The sequence below is a fragment of the Mixophyes fleayi genome, chromosome 9, assembly GCF_038048845.1.
Source record: "Mixophyes fleayi isolate aMixFle1 chromosome 9, aMixFle1.hap1, whole genome shotgun sequence".
Taxonomy (NCBI): Eukaryota; Metazoa; Chordata; class Amphibia; order Anura; family Limnodynastidae; genus Mixophyes; species Mixophyes fleayi.
Window position 1 is genome coordinate 119954550 of NC_134410.1, and position 10170 is coordinate 119964719.

At 42.4% G+C, this 10170-nt stretch overlaps 1 protein-coding gene across 2 annotated transcripts in view; it reads right to left on the reverse strand.

The window, feature by feature from the left end:
• RALGDS (ral guanine nucleotide dissociation stimulator) overlaps window positions 1–10170 on the reverse strand; it is a 165299-nt gene that overhangs the window by 109404 nt on the left and 45725 nt on the right. The gene's annotated exons all lie outside the window — the stretch shown is intronic.

Sequence of the window (10170 nt, forward strand, 5' to 3'; positions counted from 1 at the left end):
TCATCATCATCATTTATTTATATAGCGCCACTAATTCCGCAGCGCTGTACAGAGAACTCATTCACATCAGTCCCTGCCCCATTGGAGCTTACAGTCTAAATTCCCTACTATAGACACACACTCACACACAGACAGACAGAAAGACAGACAGAGAGGGAGAGACTAGGGTCAATTTTTTTTTTTTTTTAATTGCAGCCAATTAACCTACCAGTATGTTTTTGGAGTGTGGGAGGAAACCGGAGCACCCGGAGGAAACCCACGCAAACACAGGGAGAACATACAAACTCCACACAGATAAGGCCATGGTCGGGAATCGAACTCATGACCCCAGTGCTGTGAGGCAGACGTGCTAACCACTACGCCACTGTGCTGCTTAAATAGCTTTCTGCATCCTTGCCGCGAGAATCCATACACTGTAGAACATGCCTAATGAGCACTGTATAGCTCAAGGTTTGGAAATCTAGTTTATATAATACACATTGTTTGTATGACCTACTAAATCTATTTTGATAACAGGCTGCAATTGTATTACACACATGTTATATAACCCATAACAGCCAATCAGGTGTTATATAACCCATAACAGCCAATCAGGTGTTATATAACCCATAACAGCCAATCAGATGTTATATAACCCATAACAGCCAATCAGATGTTAGTTTTATTGTCTAACATGCACTAGGTTGATAACAGTAAATATCTAATAACCAATGGCAACCAATCATGCCCACATCCTCGCTCATGTCAGCTCCCTTCTCTTCCAGCTACAGGTAACAGCCGACCCCCACTGAAGGGGTACCTGCGGGGTGTCCCTAAATAGCAGACATTGCCCAAAGACTGACAACATTGTTAACCATAAACCCTTAAATATTCTGAACTGTTTTTTAAAGTGACATTTGTAATCTAGATAAATGACAGGGCAGTTTTTAGAAAAGTTTTTTTTACTGTACATTGACGTCCGTCCCTTCCCTCCCCCTGTCCCGCCTGTGAAATCGTAGGCTGATGGAGGTGTCCTTTGCATTCCAGGATGAAGTGGATGTACTGCGTTCACAGGGGTGTAATCCTTAATGAATCAGTCCCCAAGACTCAACAGAATTAGTGAAAGCATTAGGATGTGATGTGATTATTTATGTATCATCCTCATAATGACTTTAAGTAATGGATGTAAAGGTTCTTAGGCCCTAAGTCTTACACAGTAACGACCAAACATATGTAGTCCTAAAAAATTCTGTGTGTTAGGGAATTATATCTTAAGCTCATATGGGGCAGGAACTGATTTGATTGACTACATATCCTCTGTACAGTGTCCTCATACTTGCCGACTCCAGAATTCCGGGTAGGTCTCCCGGGAGAGTAGAGCGTACTCCCGCATCTGCCCATTTCCTAGCGAAGTCGGCAGAATTAGAGCCGCAATGACGCGATTCTCAAGGAATCATGTAATTATGGCCCCGCCTCCCACTGTAAAATGATGCGTTTGAGGCATTACATCACGGGGGCCAAAACGACGTGATTCATCAAGCCCCGCCCCCTACGCCCATACCCCCTCCAGGAACTTCCACAAGGAGACTTTAGAATCTTAGCAAGTATGAGTGTTCTGTATGATGTTACATGACAATTGATAATGTTGAACGTGGGTCTTATTTCTACAGGCCCGTGCACGGATTTACATGGCAAATTGTAATCCATTCTCTGGCCCAGGGTACGCAGTGCACGCAGGCATAGAATATATATGATTAGAAAAAAAAATAACATTACTGTTGTCAAATGCCATCATAAATCATAAATATATTTATATTACTTCAGGATACATATATTGTTATCATTATAATTTTTTTTTAATAGCACCACCATATTACACGGCGCTGTACAGAGAATATTTTAATCATTCGGCTGCCCCATTGGAGCTTACGGTCTCTTTCCTGACTGTGACGTCCATCAGTAAAATCATTATGAGGAGGATATATAAGAAATTAAAACAGATTCCTAATGCTTCCAGTGACTGATTATTACTTTTCTATATGTAAGCATTGATTTTTTTGTACATTGAATTGTGTTGCCGCCATCTACTGTTCATTTTGTGAATTACAATGTATTATGGAAGCCATTGGTTTAACACTAGGGTGTCCGTGCCTCCCAACCTTTGGGTAGGTGGCCCCGGGGCAGGAGTGGACAGGTTATAGTGGGGGCGGGTGGCGTGGTCACAAGCGGAGGCATGTACATTTTCTCCTCCCCTCCAAACCCCTTCATTGCCAGGCAGAGCAGAAGTGAACAGACAATACCTCCCTTATTTCAGCCTAAAAAGCTGGTTTACTGTGGGGCTCACAGATTGTTTAATGAGAGGTGACAGACTGGAACAATGATGGCACAGGTTGGGTTAATGAGGAGGCAGATCGGTTTAATGAGGGTGTATAAACTGATACAATAAGGGGGCAGAGACTGGTACAATGATGGGCACAGGCTATTATAAGAGGGCTCAGGTTGGTGCAATTAGCAGGTAAAGGTAGGTACATCTAGGGGGTACAGACTGATTTAATGAGGAGGTATTGTGTGATACAAGCAGATGCAGGATAACACAATGGAGGAGAACAGGCTGGTACATGAGGTGGAACAAGTTGGTATAATCAGAGAGCACAATGATGATGGGCCACAGGCTACTGGGGACAGGATCTTATATAATGTGAGGAAAGGGGTGAGGGGGGACAGGAGACAGCAGAGATTAGGGATCAGAGAAGACAGATACATGGACTCATATGAAGCAAAGGAAAAGACATGGGGAGGATAGATGAGGTATAATCAGACAGTGGGCAGAAGAGACAGGAAGGGATATAAGCAGTAATGGATTCCACCATGTTATCACACAAGGGAAAGTTGAACAAAATATTATATTGTGGACTGTATTATGTACAGTACAAATAGTGCTATGAAGCTGTCCGCAGGCAGAACAGCTGGACAGACCCTTCACATTGGGACTGTTTGAGGCATGGATTAGGGTCTGCTCTGTATACTAACCATCACATTGGGGCAGGGCCCTCTTAACAACATTTTGGGCCCCCGGGCAAAGCAGTGCAGCGGGGCCCCTATATATACATATATCTAATATATAAATGTCTAGTGGCGTCTGTCTGTGTGTGTGTGGAAAAAATAAAACCGAGCTGCAGCGCCACCTGCTGGGCAGAGTTATACACTGACCTACTAAATTCTTAGTGTGTGTGGGGAAAAAAATTCAAAAAGGGCTGAAATTTGGTAGGGCTCAAACTCATTTTCGTGAGGTAATTTTACCTCATGAACACACATGTGTAGAGGCGTGCGTTAGTGTGTGTGTGTGGAAAAAACTATTTTCTCAGAAAGGGCTCATCCAATTGACCTGAAATTTGGTATACTGACATTATTTGACAAAAAAATTAGAATAGTCAAGTCAGTTAACTTCCATCATCCCCCCTTCCCCCCGTGGGAGGGGTAGTAAAGGCTAAATTTACGAGTTGAGGGGTCAAACTCATTTTCGTGAGGTAATTTTACCTCATGAACACACATTAAAAAGGCCGCTTGCGTCGGGAAGTAACGCTTTTCCCCTGAGGAGGCCTGGGCTAGGCCCAAATGCATGACAAGAACCTTTTTAAGACCTTAAGTAGCTTGATTTGACTAGAATGCATGAGTATCATGCACGGGTTAACTTGTGTGTATATATATATATATATATATATATATATATATAAATATATTAAAAAAAAAAGTGATTATATATATGGGCCTTGCAGCCCAGGCGGGCCCGTCAGAGGCAGCACAGAAAAAAAAAAAAACTGGGGAAAAAAAAGAAGAAAATACTTACCTTGCGGTCAGCTGGCGATCAGGCTCCCTCCCTGGTCTCCTCCTCCGTCGCGCTCCGCAAGGGATGTCGGGCGGGCGTGATGACATCACACCCGACATGCACTGTGAGTGCCGCATGGAGGAGGAGACCAGGGAGGGAGCCGGATCGCTAGCTGACCTCAAGGCAAGTATTTTCTTCTTTTTTTCAGGTTTTTTTTTTGTGCTGCCTCCGACGGGCCCCCCTGGGCTGCAGGGCCCCCGGGCACCTGTCCATTGTGCCCAATGGGAAAGACGGCCCTGCATTGGGGGCTTCTTTGTATGCTCACCATCAGATTACGGTCTCCTCTGTATAGTAACCATCAGACAGGGGGCTGCTTTGTATACTAACCATCAGATTGGGGTCTCCTCTGTATACTAACCATCAGATTGGGGGCTGCTTTGTATACTAACCATCAGACAGGGGGCTGCTTTGTATACTAACCATCAGATTGGGGGCTGCTTTGTATACTAACCATTAGATTGGGGGCTGCTTTGTATACTAGCCACCTGATTGGGGTCTCCTCTGTATACTAGCCATCAGATTGGGGGCTGCTTTGTATACTAACCATTAGATTGGGGGCTGCTTTGTATACTAGCCACCTGATTGGGGTCTCCTCTGTATACTAGCCATCAGATTGGGGTCTCCTCTGTATACTAGCCATCAGATTGGGGGCTGCTTTGTATACTAGCCATCAGATTGGGGGCTGCTTTGTATACTAGCCACCTGATTGGGGGCTGCTTTGTATGCTCACCATCTGATTGGGGCTACTTTGTATACTAGCCATCAGATTGGGGTCTCCTCTGTATACTAGCCATCAGATTGGGGTCTCCTCTGTATACTAGCCATCAGATTGGGGGCTGCTTTGTATACTAGCCATCAGATTGGGGGCTGCTTTGTATACTGGCCACCTGATTGGGGGCTGCTTTGTATGCTCACCATCTGATTGGGGCTACTTTGTATACTAGCCATCAGATTGGGGCTACTTTGTATACTAGCCATCAGATTGGGGCTACTTTGTATACTAACCATCAGACGGGGGGCTGCTTTGTATACTAACCATCAGATTGGGGTCTCCTCTGTATACTAACCATCAGATTGGGGGCTGCTTTGTATACTAACCATTAGATTGGGGGCTGCTTTGTATACTAACCATCTGATTGGGGCTACTTTGTATACTAGCCATCAGATTGGGGTCTCCTCTGTATACTAGCCATCAGATTGGGGGCTGCTTTGTATACTAGCCATCAGATTGGGGGCTGCTTTGTATGCTCACCATCTGATTGGGGCTACTTTGTATACTAGCCATCAGATTGGGGTCTCCTCTGTATACTAGCCATCAGATTGGGGGCTGCTTTGTATACTAGCCACCTGATTGGGGGCTGCTTTGTATGCTCACCATCTGATTGGGGCTACTTTGTATACTAGCCATCAGATTGGGGCTACTTTGTATACTAACCATCAGACGGGGGGCTGCTTTGTATACTAGCCATCAGATTGGGGCTACTTTGTATACTAACCATCAGACAGGGGGCTGCTTTGTATACTAACCATCAGATTGGGGGCTGCTTTGTATACTAACCATTAGATTGGGGGCTGCTTTGTATACTAGCCATCAGATTGGGGTCTCCTCTGTATACTAACCATCAGATTGGGGGCTGCTTTGTATACTAACCATCTGATTGGGGCTACTTTGTATACTAGCCATCAGATTGGGGGCTGCTTTGTATACTAGCCACCTGATTGGGGGCTGCTTTGTATGCTCACCATCTGATTGGGGCTACTTTGTATACTAGCCATCAGATTACAGTCTCCTCTGTATACTAACCATCAGATTGGGGGCTGCTTTGTATACTAACCATCAGACGGAGGGCTGCTTTGTATACTAACCATCAGACTGAGGGCTGCTTTGTATACTAGCCATCAGATTGGGGGCTGCTTTGCATTCTTGCCACCAGACTGGGTTCTGCTTAACAGGGTATAGAGAGGCTTACATATTAAAAATGGCTCTAGTGTATTTGTACATTAAAACTATGTAGGAATCACAATATTGTTCTGGATTTTCGCGACTCCCTAATGTTTCCCTGTTAAATAATCTTGTAACTTTGTCCTACAGATAGTATAGAGATGGGAATCAAACCCATGACCCAAGTGCTGTGAGGCAGCAATGCTAACCACTGCACCACCATGGTGCATCTCACTGTGGTGTCACATAGCGGCCGCAGGCTAAAAGACACAGTAACAAGTGACTCTGTGTGCTTAACTCTGCAGCCAGTATGGGAGGAGAATAACCTTACTCTGTAAAACATCATCCTGTTCTTGAACCTTGGCGTAAAGCCAGATTGAGACACGTGACCGAGAGGGTTTGGCCGCTCTCCCCAGTATTTTTGCACAACCTCATTAAGGTCCACAGTGCATGTAACGGTTAAACTACGGGAATTGGGAACTACAGAGGAGCCCCCAATATGATGGTTAGTATACAAATTTTTCGGGCAATTCTTCAAAACCTGGGACTGCCCATGGAAGTCATATATATGTGACAACTATGATCTTTCTAATAGAAAAATGTTTCTTTTATGTGTATCTCCATTCGGATAACACAGTCTGACAGGTGTGCGTGCGTGACGTTAATATTGAGTCAGTATCTTGCTCTGTATAAGAGTTTGGTTCATGTCTGCCCTGATCTCACCCTTATGAAAGCACAGGTGCCCCATTCATTAAATCTTTGTTTCTGGCACCTACAGATGTATAGTCAAAGATATTCTTAGCCCTATCACCCAATTTGTGATAAAACAGCCGCCTGTTGATTGCAAGGCTTTGGAAAAGCAAACTTGTATTCAAATTCTGGTGAGATGAGAGCTTTAAAATATTGCACAAAGAAAGAAGCTTCTATCCCTACTATGTGTGGGAAAGGCCAGTAAAGAACGTTAAGGAACTTTCAAATTGCAAGTAAAGTCTGACATATCAAAACTCTTTGATACATTCCTTGTAGGAGTCCACAGTGGAATTAGTTGACTGAACAGTATTATAGGACATTAAAGAAATTACGAAGTAATTCAAGGACTCACAAATTGACAAAACAGACAAGGAGCCCAAATGCCTATGGGGTCACATGCACCTATTTCCGTGCTAATATGTACAGGAGAGCGCATGGATCAGCACCAGTAGAATTTTCAAAACTGTTCTGGGAAGAATTGGCCTCATTAACATTGGACTGCAAAATGTCACGCCTTTCGCTAGCGTAATTTGGCAGTGAATGTTCCCAGTCTTTCTCTAACCTCCTCATAAAATGAATGACCTTTCGTCATCCCAGCTCTTTTCATAGATTTTAATGAAATGTGATTTTACAAATATGCCACGGAATGGTGATGCAAAATGGTCTATTCAGCCATAAAACGCAATTTTTCTCAAATTCAGCCGTGAAGCGAAATAAATAGGTCTGCAAGTGGTTAACAATAATAGCCATTTTTTAATTTTAAAAGAAAGCCATAAGTTTCGAGTATACTCTAACATTAATGGTTCATGGAGAAGCAGTAAGTTAACTCTTACCGCTCTAGACCGGATATTGTTTTGTACCATTGCAGCAATAGCCGATTTGTTTTGGTAATACAGAATACAGACATCATCACAAATGGGGTTTTACTGATAAATAGACCCCTATGTTTGGCCCTTGGTGGCTGTGTGCGTACATGGATTTCCTACTGTTTGTGTGTATCTGTTTACAGGTACGCTGACTATAAATGTCCCAAGTGTCTCTTTCTTTGTATGTAAATCAGAAAAAGCTGCTTAAAAGTGGCCACAAATACCGATACCAGCAAATTGGCCATTTTTTCCCCAACTCCAGTTGAGGAAACTTTGAAATAATTAGACACAGCAGTGATACATGTAGCAGTAAGATGTACCCATGTATATAAGATAACGCAGGGTGAAGGTATTATATAAAAAAATGCTTTATAAATGATTTCTGGGGGAAGATTTACTAAAAATTCTTAAAAGGAAAAGCGGAGGTGTTGCCCATAGCAACCAATAAGAATCTAGCTAAAATCTTCTAGAATGTACTAGATAAATTATGGTTAGAATCTGATTGGTTGCTATGGGCAACACTTCCATTTTTTCTTTTTAGAAACTTTAGTAAATCTAACCCCTTGTCTGAGACCACAACACTTTTGTGGAACCTGGTGCTCACATTGATCCTGAAAATTCAGGTGATGTCCTTCTCCTAGGCTTCTTGTGATCGCCGACTCTTTTTTTGTTAGACATTACTGTGTGTGTGACATATTTTTCATACCAGAAAATGGGATTTTAAATCGTATTTGGGTTTCTGTTTAGTTTTTATTTTTGTTGTTTTGTTCATTAATTTTCACTTGCTGTAGAAGGAAGATGTTGTGACAAACCCGAGGAGTGCTATGGTACGTTATAAAAGGGAATATAAAAAAAGTTTGAGTATTTACCTGAGGATCTAGCTACACTTACAGTAATTGAACCCTGTGTAAATGAGAGGTCATTCATTTTTTTTTTCATTGGGTTTAACATGCATTTGTCATTGCAAAAACAGATTGGGAGTAGTTAAAAAAAAATACTTCACTTTCTATGGAATGTTACTTATATAGTGTATTCTGCAGAACAGACACAAGATGGCAGTGCTCTTCTTCAATGCAATTATTTACTGACAAAGTACTGGCCACATGATAAATGTGATTCAGTTTTATCTGCATGGGTATCTCTCCTGGGGAAATATTCCTGAAAGGGTTTGAACTTTACTACTATTTTGTTTTCTCAATAGTCACTAATGTACCTGCTTCTACTGTAATCCCCGTTGCAGCTGTAGCTAGCAACGTCCACTCATCTACTGCATATTCCTCTATTGATATCATATGATGAATATTTGGGTATTGTCCACAGAAATCTCAGCGGAATATAAATTAAGGAAAACAATTCTAACAATATTAATTTTTTTATTATTCTTAACATTCATAACAGTAAAAAAACCTTTACAGAATGCTAGTGTAATAAAATATTGCCGATTCACACATTGCGTGTTTACACCTTGAAGAATAACAATGTGTTTTGCCTCATATACACTGTATGATGGAGAAGAGCATTAGCAATGCGAACGGCAGGAGACTGAAAACTTTGCAAACTAGTTTATGAACTGATCCAGTTAAAAGGCAACTAAACACATGAAGCACAGAGGCAAAATCCCACATCCAATCTTCCTTTATACTGTAGCTTTATTAAAAAAGCTAAAGGGTGATGGAGTATTCATAAAAGAGTAGCAAAAAATAAACAGAATGTAGTCAATGGCTGCTTCAAGAATAACTAAGAAAATATTTCCCTTCAAACTTACAGTCCCTAAAAATAAAAAAGTCTAGGGGATAAATGTATCAAGCTGAGAGTTTTACGTCGGGTTTGAAAAACCAATCAGATTCTAGCTGTCATTTATTTAGTACATTCTATAAAATGATAGCTAGAATCTGATTGGTTGCTATGGGCAACATCTCCATTTTTCAAACCCGCCGGAAAACTCTCATCTTGATACATTTTACCCCGAGGTCCGCCACCTGAGTGCGCATGTTCCTGCTCCAATGCAAACTCAGAACAGCAAAGCATTTATCATAGTGGTCTATGGCAAGCTGTGGATATGATCAGGTGAATACGACAGTACAAGCCCTAATACATATTTTGCTTATTTGTACTCGGCTACAAAAAACTGCAAAGAACTGCTGGAGCGAGGGGCCATCATAAGTGACTGCTACACCATATAACCCTATGCAGCAAGCCAGTGTCAGCATATGCATACAGATGGAAGTGGATGGATAGTAAGTCATTAGCATCTTTGATACGTACTCTTGACAGTGAGATATCTGTTCTCTTATACATAGAAAGTCACTGGCAATAGGGAGCGGCTACCAGCTCCTTACAGAGGGGATCCCCAAGTGCCAGCATGCCCTGGCAACCATGGGTATGCTGGTACTTGTAGCACTAACAAGCACCAGGATGCCAAGACAGTTAATGGCAGCCTGGCTATACTGGGACCTGTAGTGCACCAGGGACAAAATACTTTTTAATATTAATTAAATTACTATTACCCTACATCCAGCGCCCGGGGCTAGGTACACCACAGACCCAATCTCCTTAGGGAACCCAGCTCCATGCTGATCAGCCTAGGGTTGGTTTGGTATTATGGCAGGGGGTCCCCACGCTGTGGATTTCCCTGCTATAGTGCCACCAGCCCCGGTTGGTAAAGTCTAGAGCTGGTACTCGTAAAATCGGGGGGTCCCCATGCTTTTTATCCTAGTAGTAAGCCCTGGAAGTATCCACAGAACCAC